This window comes from Xiphophorus hellerii, chromosome 1, assembly GCF_003331165.1.
Source record: "Xiphophorus hellerii strain 12219 chromosome 1, Xiphophorus_hellerii-4.1, whole genome shotgun sequence".
Lineage (NCBI taxonomy): Eukaryota > Metazoa > Chordata > Actinopteri > Cyprinodontiformes > Poeciliidae > Xiphophorus > Xiphophorus hellerii.
In genome coordinates this window covers 739342-762084 of record NC_045672.1, presented here as the reverse complement: position 1 = coordinate 762084, position 22743 = coordinate 739342, and the positions used below count along the sequence as shown (strand labels likewise).

At 40.3% G+C, this 22743-nt stretch overlaps 2 protein-coding genes and 1 long non-coding RNA gene across 11 annotated transcripts in view; 1 reads left to right on the top strand and 2 right to left on the bottom strand.

The window, feature by feature from the left end:
* The window catches only part of agrn (agrin), a 466151-nt gene that overhangs the window by 19119 nt on the left and 424289 nt on the right, over window positions 1-22743 (top strand). The window lies entirely within an intron of this gene.
* The window catches only part of LOC116720089 (uncharacterized), a 48113-nt gene that overhangs the window by 24125 nt on the left and 1245 nt on the right, over window positions 1-22743 (bottom strand). The gene's annotated exons all lie outside the window — the stretch shown is intronic.
* On the bottom strand, window positions 19759-21155 carry LOC116720148 (uncharacterized). Of its 2 annotated transcripts, XR_004339331.1 has the most exons (4): window positions 20944-21155; window positions 20724-20785; window positions 20581-20643; window positions 19759-20406 (listed from the first exon to the last, which is right to left on the bottom strand). It is a non-coding gene; the product is annotated as an uncharacterized LOC116720148 (long non-coding RNA). The 2 variants fall into 2 exon arrangements; XR_004339330.1 differs by having other exon boundaries at window positions 20724-21155.

Below are 22743 nucleotides of genomic sequence, written 5' to 3'. Positions count from 1 at the left end.
TGAGTTACCATGACAGCTAGAAAAGACAAAGTCGTATTTCACATGCAAATAAAACAATATTATGCACTTTGTTGTCTTCCTAATATAATGGGCTTTTAAGTTTTTATGGATTTCCAAGCGGTCCTGAATTAAGAAGACGTGGCTTGTAAATATTCGTCGCTACCAGTTAAAGCTAACGCCGCACAGCAAAGTTTACAGCCTTCACTTCACTCCGGATCAACTTCTTCAGCCTAAAGAAGAAGGTAAAAGAGCCTCCTGTGTTATTTCCATGGAATCACTTCTGTATTCAGCCTGAAAGAGAGTTTATGGGAACGAGAGAGCAGACCAGAGCCAGACAGCCGAGCAACTGATCCGCCTGTACACACTGCTGTAAACACCGTCCTGCTTCACAAGAAACATGCAAAACTAATAAAGCGACCTTAGGGAACACGGCCATATTTTTCTAAAAGCAACAACTCTGAACCTGAACCGTCAGCTGAACTAGAACTCCGACACCAGAGCTGCTCTACTGTTAAGCTATGGGCTTGTTGTTCCTCATTCTTCATAAGCAAAAAGCCTGAACCGTAAAATCCCCGTTACTTGGTCTCTGACACTAACGACAATAAACGCACGTAATATACTTGAAAATATGGTAAAAACATTGTCCGTTAATGAATGATGAAAAATGTTTAGATACTTAAATAGCACATTTTTACAAGAAAAATGTCCGAGAATATTGCCTACTAGAATAAGCTAAGCTAATGTTAGCCACAAAGTTTAAAGAAAGTAAAACTCACCTTTGTATCTGTGAACGTATAATGAGGCGAACATCTTAAAACCTTTCTCCAGCTTACTTGTTGGGGCTTTGGATCGATGTACATCATTAATTGTTACCTTGGAAAAGCCCTGAAAATACCCAGTGGAAAGAGACATTTTCAATAGATCGGAAACCCTACCCTGAGGTGCAAAGAGCCCATAATTTGTTTTTTTTTTCTCCGAAGAGTTTTTGCGGCGTTAGTGGCTCGTATTTTTTCGACAGTGGGCAGACAGGAAGGAGGGTGAGGAGAGGGGGGAAGACATGCGGCAAAGGTCGTCGGGACCGGGAGTCGAACCCGCGACATCCACATCGAGGACTAAGGCCTCCAAACGTGGGGCGTGCTAACCCCCTGCGCCACCACAGCACGCCCCGCAAAGAGCCCATAGTTGTCAAAACCTTCTATACATCAATCAAAAATATGTTCAAAAGTTTACAAAAACTACATTTCAGAACTACATAGCTCATTCTGCCACCATAAGCAGTTCTGAACCCAGAAGATAACCAGAGTTTATCTTCAGTGTTTTATGTAGCTTTTCCATCTTTGCGCTCAAGAAAAACATCTTTTAAAATCGCGAGCTAGCTGCTTGAGCTAACACTGACTATAAAATGTTGTGGATATGGTGCCAGAGTTATCTGAACATATGAAAATTCTTTGCTGGAAATGTTTACATTTTTCTTGCTTCCACCTTTGGTTCTTTTTCTTTTTCTTTCTGGAAACTGATTAAAGAGTGAAGAAAATCTTCATCTGGGACGCTTCCATTTTTAGTCTAACATAATCGTTGACCTGTGCCTTCTTCTCTGTTGTCTGTGTCTTTCACTGGAAGCATTGCAGCACCACCAACAGGACTGGCATGGTTACTGTAGCCTTTTATGCCATTTTTGTGGTTTACTCTTTATAAAACATTTTGAAACACTTTGTGTGGACAATATCCAAAATTACTTATCAGTGCTTGAAACTAAATTAGGCTTTTAACAATAGTACATAAAATGCCAGACATTGATTTTAAACAGTGATATCGTCAACAAACAGGTGCTTGGGGCGTGCCGTGGTGGCGTAGGGGTTAGCGCGACCCATATTTGGAGGCCTTGAGTCCTCGACGCGGCCGTCGCGGGTTCGACTCCCGGACCAGACGATATTTGTCGCATGTCTTTCCCAGTTTCCTGTCAGCCCACTGTCATATAAGGCAGCGGTCCCCAACCTTTTTAGTCGCGCGGACCGGTCAGCCCTTCGCAATTTTGCTGCGGACCGGGGGGTCCGTGCAGTACTCCGCTGTTGTTTTGTTACTCATTCTGCTGCAAGTTGGCTCAATTTTGACGCGCAAGACGTAACCGGTAAAATCCGGTTTAGGATTTGTCAAAATAAAAGATGCGGAAGTAGTTCATTATTTCTTGCGCGGCCCTGTACCAATTGGTCTGCGGACCGGTGGTGGGGGACCACTGATATAAGGGACACTAGAGCCCACAAAAGACCCCCTGGAGAGGTAAAAAAACCCAAACAACATACAGCTGCTTTACTTTAGATTGAGAAGAAAGCAGTCTGATGGGAACATTTTGGAAATGTTTGTGTCCGTTTAATGTGTCTTAACTGGTTTCTACTCCGATTGTCACTGGCTCCTTGCTGCCGTCCGGGTTTCCACATGTCTGTCTCCTAATTACACCGTTGCCCTCAGTTTGTGTCTCTGTGTTTGGCTCTCCATCTCTTCAGCCTGAGCACATTAAAGTTCTTCTGGTCAGGATGCTGCCAGAATCCTGATCAGCTCAAATTTGCATCTAAACAATGGGACTGAGTTGAGAGGCCATTCCTCTCCTCTCTTTTCTCTTCCTTTAACCCTCTACCACTCCTCTTTTTTCCATTCTCAGCTTTGCTTTGGTGCCTCTGCCAGCAGGACCTATTGCTGCTCCTTTTTATCTTTTCTGAAAATGGAAAGCAAAGAATGAAGAGGCAGCCTGTCTGACGACAGAATGAACTGACTGCTTCTGGACTTCATCTTTGCTCATGGACCTCATGATGAAAACGATGCAGGGTTTCCCCCAGTGTGTTATAGCCCTGGCGGCCCGCCATGCTTTACTAGTCCCACCGCCAGGCTAAGCCTTTCCTGTTTATGTTTTTATGAAAATAATAATAAAAAAATCGCTAATTTCTTTTCTTTTCTTTTTAAGCCGGGTTGCAAGCGTCTCTGTTGCTCTGAGCGTTTCATTGACGGAGCAAAATTATTCCTAAAATATTTGTTTATAGAAGATAGGTTTATAGTTTATGCATTTAAATCCAGACCAATCAGACAGCTGGAGACTCTGCGCGATGCCTTGCGCGTTGCAGCAGCTGGATGTCTTGTATTAACTTCAGCGCAGATCCCACGTCTCCTTTCACTCAAGCTGGACACAGGCTGACCTGTATGGATATTTACATCAACCCCCTGTGAGGAATTGTGTTTCTTTGCAGAGTTTTTGATCAAGGTAGGAGTTTAAACCCCAGCATGTTAGCTCTGGCTGTGCAACTCTACATGAACCAGGAATAACTTGTAGTGGCGTTTTCAAAGTTGCTGAGCGAGTGGTGAGAATGATTTATATTTGTGGAGAAAGAGTTTTGTGCAGCTTTTACATCTCAACACGCTGCCCAGCGTGTGGCTCTGTCTGCGCTGATAAATTCATGTATGTGTTCCCAGTTGACCGGTGTGTTAGTGGTTAATGAACCAGTTCTGACCTCATCATGCAGGTTCAGCCCAATGAGGAGCTTTAGCGCTCGCCTCGTAGTCACGCATCACGCTGGTTTTATGTTATTTTACTATTTTTAGTATTATTTTTCCGATTACACGAAGAATCAAACCACGCCAAATGCTTTGTCCACTTAGTCAGACAGAGTTAATGTGCACGGTTGCATGGAGATCTGAGGAACTCGTCCCTTAAACTGGACCAACCAAAATAGTTTCTGTGTCCCCTTGTTAAAAACTCAATAGACACGAAATGGAAGAGCTACTAAAGCCACATTAGCAGCATTAATTTAAATCTCCCGTTTGTTCCACATCTCTGTGCAGTGCAGAGGATTTAACTCATCATGCAGGGCCGGTGTTCTGTTCATTTGTGCTACCCGTAAATCCGTCCTACCTTGTGGTAATGCGAACATCGATGTTACGTCACATACTGCTTACTCAGCAGATGTCTTATAAATACGTCCTACCTGTGGAAGTTTTCGTTTCATGTGTTTTATCTCATCGGAGATTACGGTAAGCTTTATTTAATTTATTTTATACCATTAAGCTGCTGTATTACTTCATATTTTTAGTTTACATGACAGGCAGCTTGTAAATATATTTATAAATGACTTTAGTTTGCCGTCTGCAATGTCGTTACTGTAAACAAGTTATTTGGCGGTTAATCAGGACAAAATTTGTGGGCTTTTTGTCTCTATACTTTAAAATATTTCAGTTTAATAACACTCTTTATTAACTAGTGTAATAGTAATACAAACGCCTCTGTATTTACAGTATTTTTTAACAGGTAGGATATTCTACTAAAAGGATTAGTGCATACATCTATAGCTTTTTATTTTAAACAGGTAGAATATTCAGATAAAGGAAGTGATCTTCTTGTGGTTTTGTCATGGATATAAATTGTTCCAATGCTAAGCTAAGCATAAGTCCTAAGCTTCCACTTCAGTCCCGTTGTAGTGACTATTTGTCACTATAGTGACAAATAGTCACTATTTGCCATTATAGTGCTGTTATAGTGACTCAAATTCTAAAATAAAAAAACTTAAGACTTAAAGATGATCAAAATAAAAGGTGAATCCAACTCAAATAGTCACCTGATGCACCGAGGATTCGGGCTTACACAGTCCAAAAGATCAAAATGGTCAAAATGCAGTTCTTTGTTTTATTCCGTATTCAGGCCAACAAGTCACAGGTTCACAGGACTCTGCTGCTTTTCCTGCTCTGATTCCTGCACCTGTTCTCTGACTGATGTACTGACAGACTGATGACTGACTGATTGGATAGACTGGCTGACTGGTAAAAAACCATATGACCACCCACGTGCATAATGAGCTATTTAAAATCTACGTATTTATACTGTGAAACACCCACGTCGCAAACTGAAATGAATTAACTAATTAAGTGAATTACTAACCAAAGAACTTATTTTAAATAACAAATTAAACAAAAATTCTAATTATAAATCAACTAGAAAATAAGCAAAAAATTTAAAAAAACTAAATTCTAAGATTTAACTGAAAATGGACAAATAGCTCCTACACCCATCACTCATAATGTTATCCAATATATTTAACATTAACACAACCCGCTATAGTTTTCTGTTTGTAAACATGACAGTAGGAGTTTTGGATGCGTAGCACTGACAGATAGACTTAGCTATCTATCCGTGCTACAGAAGGAAAATCTGACGAGGTAGCACTGATAGTCAGAATACCGGTCCAAGGCTATATGACGCCTGGAGCAGAATTTGATTTACGGGCCCCTTTTGCTGCCAAAAACATCAGCATCTCTAACAGCTTCTGTGTTAGATTTAATGAAATCTGGGAGACGGGGAGTAGTTTAATTGGCCAATCTAAAAAGCAATCAGTTATAAAATAAGATATAAATTAGCAAATGCAGTTTACTTATTTGTATTTGTGAATAAACAGCGCTCAAACTCAAAGATTAAACTTACAGTATCAGATTGTTGCTATGGTAACAAAACAATTTAACTATGAATATTGTTCTTTCATCTTTGACAAAGTAAACTTGCCAGCTCCTTAAAATCTTACATAAAATATAAATGTTAAACAATTAAAAAAATTGTAATTTATTTAAGCTGAGACCATTAAATCAAATTCAGCAGCATTGATGATCTGAATAAACAAATTTATGTATCTGTAGTTTGTGTTAAAATATTAGTATTCATGGGGCCCCTGAAGCCCTGGGGGCCTTATGGAGCCGCTGACTTAATTTGATTTAAACAGAAGTGCAAATAATTGGTATTCATTTTAATTGTGTTTTTTGATTTGTTGTTTTTAAGACTAGTTGTGGGTTTAAATATCATTTCACTGGCAAGGTTTTCCCGTAACATATAATTACACAGTAATATTTTTAAATTTCCTGTCTGCTTAACATCTTTTAATACCAAAACACGGTGGACCGCCTCGGTGCCCCGACCACCAGGCTTAGAAAGTTTTCTGGGGGAAACCCTGTGATGAAGTCCACACACATTCGCCCGCCTGGTGCTCTTAAGCAAGCTTACACTATGTGGCAGCAAATCTTCTGTAGTGCCATCTATTCACAATTCCTAAATCCCTGGTGTCCATTAGACAGCCCGCAGCACAGACTGCTGGACGCGAACAGATTCCTCATTCAGCATCAGACCTTTTATCCTTTTAATATCCTCATTTCTCCAAATTAAAACTGATTTTGAATTGGAACAAACACACTAATGCTCTGAAACAGGAGCTAGACAGAATGGTTATGTAATCTGAAATGTTATCAGGCATTGTTGACACATTGTTTTCTGATTCAAAACCATTTGAATAGTTGAGTCAGTGGTTTGTATTGTAATGTTTAATAGTGACTGTTATTCAGAGGGAATACAAATCAGCTTAGCTTTTTTTGAAATAAAAAACTAGATAGAAAAATAGATATCCATGTAAATTTACTAGCTAACACCAAGCTTACAACATTTCATTATGTAGAGAAATATAAAACAAATGTAGCTTTGGCATTAGAACAAACTCAACTCAGTCACTATTGACTCCTGGTTTTACTAAAGTTAATACTAAAGTCTACAAGGTTTGTGGCTCTTATTTGTAACCAAAGCAGCATCCAGGATTTTTCATAGACTAAAAAGTGTAATATGACAGAAGAACCAGAGTGTGAGCATTCAGAGTGCTGTAAGGCCAGTTCGCTGTTTGCTGGATTCACCTTTGTACTGAGAGTTTCTTGCTGTTCCATTTGTCCTGCACTCTGCAGGCTGCAGAGTGACTAATCACCTTTGGGTTGAAGTTTTTTATGAACACTTATTTCTTTTAACTCTTCTGCATACTGTTTTTACTTCATGATTTTACTTCAGGAGGAACAGAACTGCTAGTGTCTAAGTGAATTCCTGAGGAAACAGCATTGTATCACTGGACTCTCATTTAGTACAGTTAGAAGACAAATAATTAAAAACAAGAGGCGCAAGCAAATACCTCCATTTAGCAGTGGGTAATAAATTATGAACAATCAGTGTTGATTGTGCATAATGCATCAGAGTTTTTAAAGGTGTGTTTTGGATTAGCTCTCTTTTCGCTCCCACCATCATTCTGTGAAAGGAGCTGAAATGAAATCCACCAGGCAAATAAGGCGGCTGCTTGGAGATGAACAGTTAAGATCCATGATGATGCCTCCCTAAGCCACCCTCCAAGTAACTGACAGAGTTTTATTTCAGGCCTCCTCCCTGGGAGCGTCCCTTTCCCCGTTCCAGCATTAGTGATGGAGATGCTGCAGGCGGCGGCTCTGGTTCCAGTGTGTGTCCCAGTACTTCTGTCTATGACGTTTAAAATACTTTGTGTATTTGTATCTAGACAGGGATGAAGAGTTTCTCTGGCTTTTTTTTGTCATTCAGGCAGCGAAGCAGAATAGAAAACCTCCTCAGACCAAGCTTTTGAATTTAACCGCACTCCGATGCCAGTTGGCTAAATAAAAAAAAAAAAAACTGAAATAAAGATGTTTTTTTTTCATCCAAACCCAACTTGGAAGATGCAACTCAATGAGGCTAAGTTACATGAGACCGCTGCCTGGAAACAGCTGGTATGTTCATTCAGATGTCACGGTATCGCATTCAGCTGGATGATAAATTGTCCCAGATGTGATTGCAATAAATGGTTGTTTTGAGACCATTTTCGAGTAATGACATAATAATGCAAGAACACATTCTCAAAGATTAACAAATCTTAAAATTCTAACAATGGAACTGGAAGACATTTAAAAATATCAACACATAAGATGAAATATGAAGTCTCTGTAAACAACATTATCCTTCAAAAAGGATCCAGTTGAGACCAAAACACCAGATTGAACACTTTTATCATCCAGTTTTTGGTAAAAAGAGAAAGAGGAGAAAAACAATAAATCATGCAATTGGAAATGATTGAGCTGGTTTCAGTTTATTATGTAATTGATTGTTGCATATTGCAACAGGCCTATTTGGATATTGATTGGGCAAAAGTTCCACATTTTAGACGGCACTGCCAAAACACCCTGAGTCTGCTGTAGTTGTCAGGCCAGGCCACTAGATGGCACTGTGATTTTAGAACGTCATCAGATGCGCATGGGCTTTTGACCCTTAGGTTTCATCTCATTACTAACAGTAACCTGCCTCACATGAACAAAGTGCTCATATAACACATTTCTTATGGTGTCAAACTGATCAGGTTAATTAGCACAATGCTAACAGTTTGTTTGTTGTTTTCTGGCTGTGCATGCGCAGAATAAACCCTACCGCTGTGCGTTCTGCCTTCGTCTGTGGAGTACTTCACACCTCTGTGGTGGCATCAACTCCTGCTTTCGAAAGAGCCGGAGAGTCAAAAAGAAACAAACATTCGTGTTTATCTGAACAGTGGTTCCATGTAAATGGGGCCGTAGGAAGGAATGAGCTGAAGCTCAGCGTCTGAGTCAAGGCGATGCTCAGGGATGGAGAAGATTGTAAATTATCACCCTGCGGCTCCTGTCAGAGATTCTCCTTTTCATATTAGTATTGACAAAAGCTTTGGAGGCCAACCTTGGTGTGGCAGGAGGTTTCCTATTGGGGGGGGTTTAGCCTTTGTTGCTGACTTGCTGCTTCCTAAAACCTTTCCCTCCCACCAACCTATCTTCCATCAGGGCCTCACTACCAAAGCGCTGACTTGGTGGTGAGACCCAAGTCAGAGCTTGGTGAGGCTGGAACCTTGCAGCACCAGGTTCATGATATTGTTTGCCCTGCCCTCAGAGTAAAGCAAAAAGCCTCCTGCGGCCGTGCGCTCTGCCCTCTGCAGGCTGCTTCTTCTCTGCTTGGAACCAGTCAATGCGTGGATGTATTTCTGTGACCGCTTTGCAGGGCTCTAAATGTTTGTGCGCTCAAACACCATGCCACTTTGATGTCAGGACTGCAACTTTATTCAGTGTTTTGAAGATTAAGTGTGCATCGGCATGCACCACCCGAACCTCTCCACTTCCCCTGCCCTGCTTGTAAGATTCCTTCACAAGTTCTCTCTAGGCCTCAAAGTCATCTGCAAACATGGTTATCATACCTGATGCGATGACTGTTATGAGCTTCAGCACACGTCCTCTTATTTAGATTACTTAATCTGAGTGATCACCAAACCTCCCAGTCGCTTTTTTCCATTCCAGATTTGTTGCTTCTTTCCTTTCCATCTTTGCATGTGCTGTCCTGCTCCATTGCTGCCAGAAGGCTGAAGTGTGCTGAGAATCACGGTCAGAGGAGTGCTGGGGCTGTGGGGGAAGCATATGATTGGACATCCTCCAGAGGGGGGTGCGGTGGCTGGGTTTGGGAGCGTCCTCCTCCCTTCGGCCGACCCCTTTGTCCTCTAATGGCTTGGCCGAGTAAAATTAGCTGCTCTGTTCAGGAGGCATTAGGGGTCATTTTACTTGATGATGGCCGTTTCTCTCCTGCTCCAGCCTGGGGGATGGAATACTCTTTAGATAATTGCTGAACTGAAAACTTGTGGTCACTTTTAAGGAGATAACTAACCCGTTGTACTATTGGACATTAGAGACATTTATTTCTGCTGTCATCCAGCCTCTGGTAAAATCAATTAACCCTGTAATGTGGTGGTTTATTAAACCTTTTAGGACTTTTCTCTTTAAAGAAAGGTTAGAGGTCAGAGTTCAACTGCAATACTATAGCAAGGGAAGGACTTATTGTCTTGTTTGAAGACACTTTACCAAAATGCAGGCTCGACGCAGAGGCCTAAATCCACATAAACTAATTGAGGCCAGCACCGATACAGTATGTCCCCTGACTGCTCCCACTTTCTCTTTATTACCTCCAAGGTTTGTCTTCTTTGTATTGAAGTATAACATTAGTGCAGCTCTTATTGGTTGCAGAGGCCTGCTTAATAAACCAGTTGTTCCAGGGACTCGGAATATGTCTCAATCAGTCATGCTAAATCAAGTTACAGTGACATTTATAGGACAAAGGATCGGGCAGTTCACCACTGGCAGAGGCCCAGAAGGATTATTATTATTTATGGGAACTACTTAGACATATTGATCCACCCTCTATAAAATGACCAAGATACTTTTTAAAGTTACTCCCTTTGCTTCAAGAACACTGAAAGGACTACAAGCAGAAGTTTTCTCCGGTCTCGTAGACGTCAGCCATAACCTGATTACCAAACAAGGAATATTTCTGTTTTATTAAAAATGATTGGTGCAAGTGGAATTCATACTCTTTCGCCTTTGGGTTTCAATCTTTACATGTTAAAAACAACAGCATGGTGCAGAGCAGAAGCTGTATTCATTCATAATGGGCATGACTCTCATAGATTAGGGTTCTGGGTGATTCATTCCAACCTTGGTGTGACTATACAGCCTGGAACCAGAACAGACTCAACATCAAACATTACAGGCACAAATACATAAATACACTCACTACCAAAAATTAGTGAGATGTCCCTTTGCAGATAAATTACATGCTGTGTACCACGGTACTTTTATTGAGCCTTAGGAGAATTGGTAGATGGTCATGTGGTTGGTTTCCTGCCACACTCGGTTTTTAAAGTGAAGGAGTAAATTTCAGAAGGGTTGAGGTCAGGGCCGTCCCAGAACCTTATTGTTAGTCTGCTTTAGCTATTCCAAAGCCAGTTTTGATGTGTGTTTGGGATCAGTATCCTGCTAGTTCCAACCATCTAGCTGTTTGTTCATAGCCTCACCTTGACTCGCCGCCACATGCCTCTGTTCATCGATGACACTTTTGTTCAAAAAGGCATCTGGCCTGCCCATATGTGTAGCTGGGAACTTCATTTGAGCTCAAAGGTGCTGGTTTTGGAGCAGGCATTTTGTTTGGCTCCGATCTCAGTGGGTGGTGATATTAAACTCACTCCGAAGTGAACTAATGCTTCCACCAGTTTCCAGTTGGAAGAATCTCAACCGTTTTGATAAGGTCAGTGGTCAAATATCAAACTAGAATTATACATTGATGTTTTTGGTGCGAAAGTAAGCGAATGATTTCTCTGATCCTTTCTAAGGGTGATTTATCCAAACATTATTTGGGATGTGTGGCTGCATTTAAGATCTATATAATGTTGAACCTTTGTGGACGAACAAAAGCCCAGATTAAATTCAGAGATCTTTTTATTTAATCCATTAAAGTTGTTTGTTGTGTAATAATTTCACCCAGAGAAGATAGTGGTTTAAAAGCACCGTTAAAGCCTGGAATTGACACGACTTTCACCAGTGATGACTGTATCACTGTAGATCAGGGGTCGGGAACCTTTTTGACTCAGAGAGCCATGAAAGCAAAATATTTGGAAATTTATTTCAGTGAGAGCCATATAATATATTTTAAGACTGAATTCAACTAAATGTGAGTATAATAAGCCTCTGAATTTATTCTTTTAAGTAATGTTGTTATAATACTCACCATTAATGCGACTTCTGGTGCTGCATGGATTTGCTGATGGCTTTAAATTGTCTCAATTTTTCAAAATGTAGTAAACGACCTGTTTCAAGATCCATGATAAAGAGCTCCAGCTTGTTTTCAAAAGCAAACACGGCTTGTTGAAGAGATAAGAATGTATTTCCAGTGCCTTGCATTTTCACGTTGAGCTGGTTCAGATGTTCAGTCACATCCACAAGACAATAAAACTTGAGGAGCCACTCAGTTTCGGCTAGCTCAGGATGCTCGATGCCTTTCATTGCAAGGAAAGTCCGGATTTCGTCCAGGCAAGCCGCAAAACGGCAAAGCACCTTCCCTCTTGACAACCAATGCACATTGCTGTGCAAAAGCAGACCGTGATAGTTATGTCCAACTTCATCCAGCAGTGTTCTAAACTGGCGATCATTTAAGGCTCGGGCAACAATAAAGTTGATGACACGAATGACCAGCGACATCACTTCACCAAGCTGCCCGTCATACATCTGAGCACAAAGTGCCTCCTGGTGTAGAATGCAATGGAAACTTAGGATGGGTCTATTTTCATGTTCATGGAGAAGCGCCACAAATCCTTTGTTTTTCCCCACCATACACGGAGCACCATCAGTACACACTGAGATGTTTATCCATAGGTAGATTTTTTTCTTGAGCGAACTCCATGAAAGACTTGAATAAATCCTCACCTCTTGTGGACCCTTTTATTGGCAGAACAGCAAGACTTTCTTCACGCAGAGTGTCACCAGCAGGACATCTTGCAATCACACTGAACTGTGACAAATGGCTTGCGTCTGTTGACTCATCCAAAGCCAGGGAAAAGAACGGCGCTGCATTTATGTCCTTCACCTTCGTTTCCTCCACTTGGTTTGCCATCATGATGGTGCGATCATGAACAGTTCTTGTCGACAGAGGCATGTCTTTTATCCGTTTGATTATCTTGTCTTTGTTCGGAAGATCATCAAAAAGTTCATTGGCTACATCCAGCATGAACGTTTTAGCATACTCGCCATCTGTGAATGGTTTTCCGTTCCTCACTATTGCTAAAGATCCAGCAAAGCTAGTGGAATTATAGTCGCCTTGTCGGGTCTATACGCGGAGTTGCTGCTGGCTAGCTCTTGGCTCAGTAGCTCTTGGCACGCTTTCTTTCTGCTGTCTCCCGCCGGGTATTTTGACGCAAAGGTAGCATGGCGTGTGTCGAAGTGCCGCTTTACATTTGACCGTTTCATCGACGCAATTTTGTCATTGCAAATTAGACACACCGCAGAACCTGCTCTCTCCACAAAGGCAAATTCTTCGGTCCATTCGTCCTGAAATGTACGATACTCCTCGTCTTTTTTTCTTTTCGCCATCTTCTTCGTCGAAGGGTTAGCTTTGAGCTAATGCCCGAGCAGACTGATTCAAAAGGGGGCATTTACCTGTTTACCCAGCAACAGCCAACGTAGGCTATTATCATCCAATTAAAATAATGGACTGCTCCTGCAGCCAATAGCAAGCCCGAACAGGACATGAGCGGTGGAAAATCGATGGATGGATAAAAACTTGTTTTAATCCATCCAAATTAAATATTTTATGTTTTATCTGAGAGCCAGATGCAATCATCAAAAGAGCCACACCTGGCTCGCGAGCCATACGTTCCCGACCCCTGCTGTAGATCATTACAAAGCAGAATGGCTGCAGGAAACGGTTTTTGGCTCTACTGTGACACAAATCAGATGTTTAAGTCATTGTGTGGATTGTTTGAGTACATATTTAGTCCAAACCAAAGTTCCATCACTCTGACTTGCTCACATTTAGTGAACAGCTTCTAATACAAAGCATATAGTGAGTAAGGGCACTGGCATCAGCCTTCCTATTTGCATTCAGTTTCCAGTGTTTACTAAAGTGCTCTTGTACCTGCCTGGTTGCTAAGGAATTGGCACTCGGGTAATGAAATGCCCATCGCTGACGGGAGCACTTGATTGTGCTGAGACTGAGAGAGTGGGGCCAAGTGAGAGGGGGAAGGGAGCTGGAGCGAGGCAGAGAGCTGGGATGAGTGAATATATCAGGGTTGGGAGAGGAGAAGTGGCAAGAGTGGCTCTGGTGGCAGTCATCCAATACCAGACGAAGGGCTCTGACCAGTCTACTTACAGAACATGCTCTTCAAAAGTTGTAAAACTCTCAAGGATAAAAAGAGTACAACCATGAAAGCTTTGCTGAATATTAACAGGGCTCCATTCCATTTATTTATTTTTCAGCTTGAAATCAAGACAGGAGGACCATAAAGACAGCCGCACCCGAGAGTTTCACCTCAGCAGCTACTTTTCAATTACAAATGTGTGCAAAACTTTGTCAGGGTAACGTTAAAAAACACAATTTCACAATAGTGGTGTTTCAATTAAATAAGAAACACATTTAAATTCACTTTAATAGCATGCGGTAAGTTATTAAAGAGACTTGCCAACTACTTCCTGCTTTCTTCTTCATGGTTTGGTCTAGTGGCAACATCCAGTTATTGATTGTGTGACTTGTGTGATCAGAAAAAAAGTTTTACAGAATAAACTAATTTCAATAAAGTAACAAAAACCTCATCATAGCGACAAAACATTTTACTTAAATTGTTGTGTTTCCGTTAAGCAAATTAATGCTTAATGGAAACACAAATGAAAGCGAAGCCCTGATTTACCATTATTTTAATAACATTCTTATTATTGATTTGAATAGTTGTTTTCAGTTCCTTTAAAACGGTTTCTTCCTGTCTTCACTTTAAAACGATGCTGAAACAGCTTTTGAGTTTTCTTCTCTCAGCAACAGCATTCTTACCTAAGAGTGTGACTGTGCCATGTACTTGCTCCTGAGCATGAAGCGTTCACTTATAGGGAGAAATATGGAATTTTGGAGTTTCTGATGATGTCTAAGTTGATCTCTTTGTCATAGTTAATTTCCAATGGCGTGGTCGGCCATGTTTTCTAGCATTTCCGTGAAGAGAAAAATGAATTTAAAAAAATTAAAAACAACTTAAAATTAGATTCTTTTTCTGGATTTTCCCTTTTTTTTAAAATAGCTGTGTGAAATCGTATTTCATGCTTCCTGTTTTTCTCTTTAAATCACAAACCTGTAGCCCAATGAAGCAGCCATATAGGGTCACCTGTATGACAGGTGGGCCATTTAAACCTCAGCGTGTTGCCGCAGTTACCTTCAGGGTTCACATAACGCCAGTTATGTGAACCCAGAACCTTGGCCAGTTGTTGACCAAGGTTCTGGGTTTGCTGCCAGCAAGTTCTTAGCTCTGAATGAGATGTCGGCTACATTAATGCATCAGAAAGCTGCCAGACATAACATGAGGTGTTTTTATTTTACAGGAGGTTACCTGGCTTTTCATTTCTTATTAACCTCTTCAGTAGATGGTGGAGGACTGACATGAACAGTTGTAATCTTTAATTACATTCTATGAATAAGTAACACCTCAAGTTAACTAAAAAACTCACAGAGGCTGTCTCGCTGGGTATTTCCCTGACTTTTGGACAGTTTCTCCAATGCCTTCAGAGGCTATGGGTAAAACGAACCTCAGGCTCTGTAGAACCTAAACAATATTCTTGGCTTGTTGTCGCCTGGCAATAATGACATGGTGTCAGGAAATCCCAGGCATGGTGTCTGAAATTAAGGCCGACATGTCAAACAGGGAACAGAGGAGAGGATGGAATAGTTGATGTATGCATTCCTGGAGAAAACATTCGATTAAGTGTCTGTCATTAATCAGGTAATGCAAAATAACTAAACCTTTAAACTGGTAATGATGGGATTAGTTTTCCTTCCCGTATGCATTTTTCCCTACAGTCATTAAAACGTTCACAAATGGAGCTTCTGCTGTAATCTGGACTGATTATGTCTCCTGTTTGGTTCTGTTTAATTGGCCCGCTGAGCCATTCTGAGCTCCTCCAGCTCTTATTCCTCTAAACTTCAAACACGCTGGGTGGAACTGACTGGAGCTGTGCGCTAACTAAATTGCTACCTGCAACAAGGAGGCCTTAACAGAAACCTGTTTTGTAGACACAGGTGTTTTCCTCGTAATATTACAGCGGAAGAACGAGGTTAAAGGAAAGACGCATCACTCAGCCAGGATCTGTTCAAGCAGAACTGCTGCTTTTAGGGGAAACCTTCAACAAAAAGGGAACAGATCCAGGCATTTTCCAACAAACAAAGTTTCTACACTCATGAGGCTCAGGAAAATATTCATACCTGAAACTTTTTCACATTGACTCATCCAACAACCGTATTAGAGATGCACTGATTTGAAATTCATGTCATCTGTCCAGATATTGAAAACATTTCTAGATGAGCTTTTCAGTGACAATGGGCCTGATCCATGAGGGCAGATCTATTCAGTCTAATTCTATGCTTTCGTCATGCTTTATCATTTATTTTACATTATATTTATAATTCCTAATTGCTCTTTCAGAACCGTTTGATAGATTTGTTGCGATTTTTTTTTACACATTTGACTGATGTAGTAAATTTGTTGTTTTTATCAGTTTTTATTATTTTCTTTATTATTTATGTTTTACTAGCTGCTCTATTCCTCATCACACTGACTAATTAAATTTAAGCTGTTTTTACATGTTGTGAAGCTGTTGGTGTATTTACATGAGCTGTACTGGTGCAGAGTTATTAAATAAATTTATAACTCAGTACATTTATGTCTGTGTTTAATAAAAAGAAAGTCAGTGCAGCTGATTTTCTGTATTGGATAGGTATTAGCCGATACTAAACAATATACAATATCGGTATTGGAAGTCAAAGAAGAGGATGGATGCATCCCAAGATTTTAATAGGACTAAACAAAAAAGGAGCTCAGCATAGATAATACACCACACTTTATAAAAAATAATTTATATTTCATTTCATAGCTACACATTTCTCCTTATCTAATGGATCCTGGCATGTTAATACCTTCAGAAGGGACTGAATGAATATGAATGTAAACATACTTTTATGAATAAGACCAGGTCCTGAAACCAGAGAGCAACTTTATAGTTATAATAATGATAATAATCAATTGATACAATGGACAATTTATTGATAATTTTATTTATTTAATATACAGTGGTAGTTTACAGCAGGTTAAGTCAGAGCTGATAAGAGAAGGTTTGTGTCTGTCAGCCGATACCAATATATTACATTCAAACTGCCTCTTGGCATTTGAACTTTTTCTGCACATTTGACATTTCATGACTGTTTACTAAAGGCTAAATACACACCTGCTTTATTTTGTGGAGTAGTTTTATGGAAAGGACAGTTCTGCTCTTTAAATGCCAAACATTGAATTGCTGTAAACATTTCCTCAGTGAACTGACACTGATATGCTGCCTGGCCGGCTGATTGGTGTGGCAGACCTCTTAAGCATGAGCCATCCTTCATGCAGAAGCTTTAAGCTGCTCTCTTCTCTCTGCCGTCTCATTTCACAACGGCACAGATAAGTTGGTGCGATTGAATGTCGGAAATGCAGATGCAGTGAATCAGTGTCTGCTCTTTTCGATTTGTCAGTGATAAGAAGCAGGAAGTGCTGGAGCGGATTGGCCGGGGCAGAACAAACTGCTCATTAGTGTGGCTGGCTAATGATTTGCAGGAGTTTGTGAAACACGTTTAGCAAGGAGCTAAAACATAAAGACAGAATGAGTTTAAAGTGGCAAACTTCAGAGATGTGGAAACAACAGGATTAGTTTTCAGTTTGTTCTCCAGTTAAGCAGTAAAAGAAGAAGTTTGCTTCAGCTGCACTAGGCTGAAGCTAACTTCAGGAGCCCGTTCTCAGCTTTCTGTGCATCCAGTAGATAAAAGGTGGATGGTGGAAACCTGCTGCTGCTGTTTCACTCTGATTTTGACCAGCTGGTTTTACTTAATTAAGCTAAAGGATTCAGCACGTCTGCACAAAGATGAACTAATACACAGATAAAATGAGAAATAACAACTGTGCTGTTGGTGTTGTTGCAGGCGAAAATTTAGTACCCCCACAGGTAATTTTGTGAATAGCCAAAACAGTGACATCACAGGAAGTAAGAAGTCTATGGATGTTTACATGGTGCTTGATGAATGATAGTAATCCACATGCATCTGCCTCCATCCTTCGTCTTTTGTGGTATCGTCTGTACGTATATTGTTTATTATTTACTTATATCTAGTCCTATCACTTTGTTTTACTATATCAGAGAAATTTGTTGCGTAACTTTCATATAAGCCACATGTTTAGAGAGCAGTCATGGCTTTTCTTACTTCTAATGTGTATTGCAATGCGAACATACATGTTACACAGTAGAGAAAATGTATGGAAGATTACAATAGTACATGTTGTACTTGTATTTTTCTTATTCTTTATTTCAGTTTCACACTGTCTAAATGATTAAACCTGTGGACAAAGTGCAATGATCTTCAGAGCAGGGCTGTTGTAAACGAATATTTTAGTAATCAAGTAATCTATCAAGTATTCTTACAATTAATCGAGTAATCAAATAAAATAAAAGATAAAAGAAAACATTGGCAAACCTAACATAACAGCAGTATTTCTATCACATATCAACATCAGTCCAATTTTTCACAGTTGAGCTTCCCTAACAATAACTTTTCTGTAATTTAGAAATTAACTTGTAACAATAATAGCTCACTTTCTAAGTTAACCTGAAGAAAAGTTATACAACAATCTGAAATTCTATTCAATTTAATAGAGGCAGGCTCACAAATACGCTTATAAAAAATGTCTATACTCCAGCTTTTGGTTTATGTATTCATCTTCAGTCAGTTTAATAGATGAACTCTCACCTTGCCCAGACATTTATAGCTTTTGTGTTTATGTTAGCAACGGGATTTAACACCTTCGTTCGTCACACATAAAAACACATCTACCAGGTACAGTACAGACCAAAAGTTTGGACACACCTTCTAATTCAATGGGTTTTCTTTATTTTCATGACTATTTATAAGGCAATAAATCCCACTTATTAACCTGACAGGGCACAGCTATGAAGAGAAAACCATTTCAGGTGACTACCTGTTGAAGCTCATCAAGAAAATGCAGAGTGTGTGCAAAGCAGTAAAAGGTTGCTACTTTGAAGAAACTAGAATATAAGGGGTATTTTCAGTTGTTTTACACTTTTTTGTTTAGTGCATATTTCCACATGTTATTCATAGTTTTGATGCCTTCAGTGTGAATCTACAATGTCAATAGTTATGAAAATAAAGGAAACTCATTGAATTAAAAGGTGTGTCCAAACTTTTGGTCTGTACTGTATGTCACGATGTGCTTCGCCACCCATTTGTTGTGACCGGGATGATATGAAATTTATTTTCCAGTTAGTCAGTAAAGCTGCGAACATCCACCCACAGTGTCCAATCTATCCGCTCACCTGTATAAATACTCCCGCCGTTCACTCTGAACCAGCAGCTCCCGGAGGAGAAAAGCTGCTGTATTGCTTCTGTCATTTTAAGGATGCTTTTTGGTCCCCTGAAAAACGACAAAAACCAGGACATTATCATGAATCAATAGAATCCTCCCAGGCCGAACTTGAAAATTGGTCGTTATGCTGCTAACACTTAGCTTTTGTCAACAACTCAGGCGGAAGTGAGAGCGCTGCGCAATGCAAATAACGACCCGGGCGGAACACAGCGCTTTAAATAATAAAACATAAATTAACAAAGCTTTGAGGCAGATAAATTTTCCTCAAGGAATTTTAATAATCGAGGTACTTGAATCACTCGAGGGATCGTTTCAGACGTACTTCAGAGTCTTAATGGAAGAAAAAATTTTAACTTTGCTGCCAGTCCTCTTCTGCATAGTGTGAAGTGGAATGACCCTCAAAGATTTGAATGTTTTTTTTTTCCTCACCCAAAATTTTGTTTGGATGAATTTGTAGTTTAATGATACATAAATTTAACACAGAAATGCCATTCAGCTCTCTTTCTGTAAGACTATGGCCAGGAAGTATTCAGCAGCTATCTGTCCAGCTAGTTAGCACATTGGAGGGTTTTGGAACATAAACACACTGTTTAAACCACTGACCCTAAACTCTAGACTTTGACTAGGCCACTCCATTGGATAATCATCCTGGACCATTACACTACTACCACCATGTTTGATGATGTTTTTCCTGAATTTCCATTGTTTTTATTCCAAATATAATGAACTAAACTCCTTTGTTTCATCAGTCCACTGAAATGTCATAGAGATGTTTTGGGGGGATTTGTGTTCAGAGTAGTTAACAGTGGTTTCTACCTTCAGTGCTGTTTTTGACCTTGTTGTTAAGATAGAGATAGATAAGATAAATCTTTATTGTCATTGTCACAAGGACAACGAAATTTAAAATGTGCCATCAGTCAGTGTGTAACACAGTAGAGAAGGGTATTACATATATTTTGGATAAATGGGCCAATAGGTTCGGCTATCGGAGCACAGTGGAGTGTTTAAATGACACACAAGGGCAGTTGGGTGTATTTAAAGAACTGGTTTTAGTGACAGAAAACACACAATTAACAGTTGCACAAAACACACAATTATGAAAATAAAATTACACACAATAAAATGAAAAAAAAAAAGAAATAACAATAATACTTGGCCAAGTGCTAATTCTTAATTTCAAATAATTCGGGTGCACCCTGGTAATCTGCACTCCAAATTGTATTAGTCAGCAGATTAATCAAATTAATCCCAATTTGGTTTGATTCAACTTCATTCACAGGAGAATTTCCACCACAGCTGTGCGTCACAATGTCCGAAATAAAACAATCCAAACAGTATTGTCCAAAAATCAATAAATAAAAGAAACAATAATAATGGAGAATGTCAGTTGTAGGTTTCACACATAACCGTGTGTGAAGATGTATGTTGCTCTCCTACCACACCGCAGGGTGCAGCATGACTCCAAATGGGATAGACGAAATCTGGTTCTCTCTTTAGGTCCAGGTGGGAAGGCTCGCCATCAATATCAAAGGAGGGATCCACTTCAGGAATGATCCAGTATAAAAAAAAACCTGACCTGTCAACAGACAGGACCAGCAGAAATACAGGACTTTACCAAGCCGTTCTAGCTTTAATCCTTCTTTCCAACACAGTAACAAAACATTACCTAGTTACTAAAACAACGGATATTTTTTTAACAACAATGTAACAAACGACAAAAACACAAATAAAAGGCTCCGAATATGCTCACCGATCTCAGTGCGACACACTTCAGACAACCGTATAGTGGGTCTCAATCCGGATGCGTGGGGCACTAAACGATGTAACAAGGCATATTTGATCTAAATAATATAAACTTAATAAAATAAAATTATGTTAAAGCCTAAATTTTACCTTTTATCTACGAAGAACAAGCTGAAATAACTGCCAGAAAGAGCCAACGATTCCTAACGGCTCTAACGGTAAAAAACTGAAGTTCAGTTTGTATTCATTTAATAAATAATTTCCAGCACAAAAGCTGGACAATCAACATAAAATCTATTTACAAAAGAGTTTATCCACAATACAGTTAATACAGCACGTAAAAAATACTTTTAACTGTCGGGATACATACTCTGGCGCTGCCCCGCTCAGCAGTCTCACCGCGTCGGATCTCTAGAGCAAAACCAACGGTACTGCAGACCCGGGGGAGAAGGGCGGGATCCACAACGGCAGCCTGCACCCTGATTGGTCCAGACGCTCTGGAAACCAAACTTCTCATTGGCCAGGCAGACCACCCAGCTTCCTTAACCTCTTCTCTTAAAGTGGCATACCCACTTTATGTGGGTTACAAGTGCATATGCTTAAAAACAAAAAATAATTGTCTCACAATTCACACAATGTAAGAATTAACAAATAACTGGTGCAGTGTGCACCTCACCTCATGCTCCTCTACAACGAGGAGTGTGGTGTTGTGGGTCGCTTGGTGTAGTGTGGCTGCCTCTGTTGGCTTCACCTTAGTGATGGTGAGATGAAGCCTCATGAGGCATTGAACCACTTGAGCCAATTGGTTCGAGAAAGGGTTCATTTCTTGAAGCTTCATGTGCACACGAAACCACCTACTGGCCAGGTGTATAATAACAGCCAGCTGTATCTTAACACGTGTGATGCATTGAATTTTTGTCTATTATGGCTCTTGGGAATGACTTCACAAAAGGTGTAGGACGAAATCATTTGTCTACATAAATTATGTATACACATATGTGTATAATAAAATATTGTTTGAATGTATTCTCTGTGTGTAATTATTCCCAAAATAGTAGTGTCATGTGATATGGCATGTTGTGTAATAATGTTTTTCTGTGACTCTAGAAAAATGGCCTGGGCTTAATCAAGCAGAGGACAGTGAAAGTGCTTGTAGAACTAGGGAGGGGGTAGTGAATAGACTAATGCTTGTGTAACTTGGATGATTTCATGCATTTTTATTAAGAAACAACAATTTCTCCACAGTTTTTGGTTTCAAACGATTTCTCTTTTTTGACACTACATGGATGAGGTGTTATTATTGTACCCCAACTCCTTGGAGCACAATAAACACCTCACCTTTACAGAAAATAAGAAACAGTGAAAAATACAGTTCCTCAAAAGCAAACCTAATGCATCTGCAAATGTTCAGTTCACCTTACCTTGTTAGGGCTTATCAAATCGAAATGTTCCCACATAGGGGAAATCCTCCTCTTTCTCGCCGGCTCCATCCTACTCCTATCCTGTCCTCACGCTCCTAAATCTCCTATCTATCTATCTCTCTCCTAAACTCTCCAAACACCAAACTAACTGTCTCAAACTAAATAACCATTATCCAAACTCTGCTATCCAAACTATCAAAACTCTATCCACTCTCTCAACTGACCGCAACTCGCCTACAACAACCCACATTTTGAATGGAGCCTGTGGGGTTTCTAAAGCTGTCAAACCCCGCGCCAAACTCTGAGCCACTTCCCGAAGCAGTCACGTGGTACAGTCAGGCAGCGAGGCTTCGGACGTCATCGTTTTCGGCTCCTCCCCTAAATGAAGCAAGCCTCGATACGCGCTTTACGGAAACGCCCCCTCCATTACTCGACACACGCCTCGAAGCCTCGGCACATCACGTAACATCACTACTTCACCTCAAAGCGGGCAAAGAAGAGGTTCAGCTCCTCTGCCAGCGTGGCGTCGCCTTCCGCAGCTGCGAGGTTGGTCCTGTAGTTGGTGAGATGCTGGATTCCCTGCCACACCTGCCTTCTGTTGTTGCTGTCAAGGTAGCCCTCTATCCTCCTCCTGTAGTCAGACTTAGCCATTCTGATGCTGCTCTTTAAGTTAGCTCGGGCTGTACTGTAGACGGTCCTGTCCCCAGACCTGAAGGCGGTATTCCTGGTCTTTAGCAGTCGCTGGACCT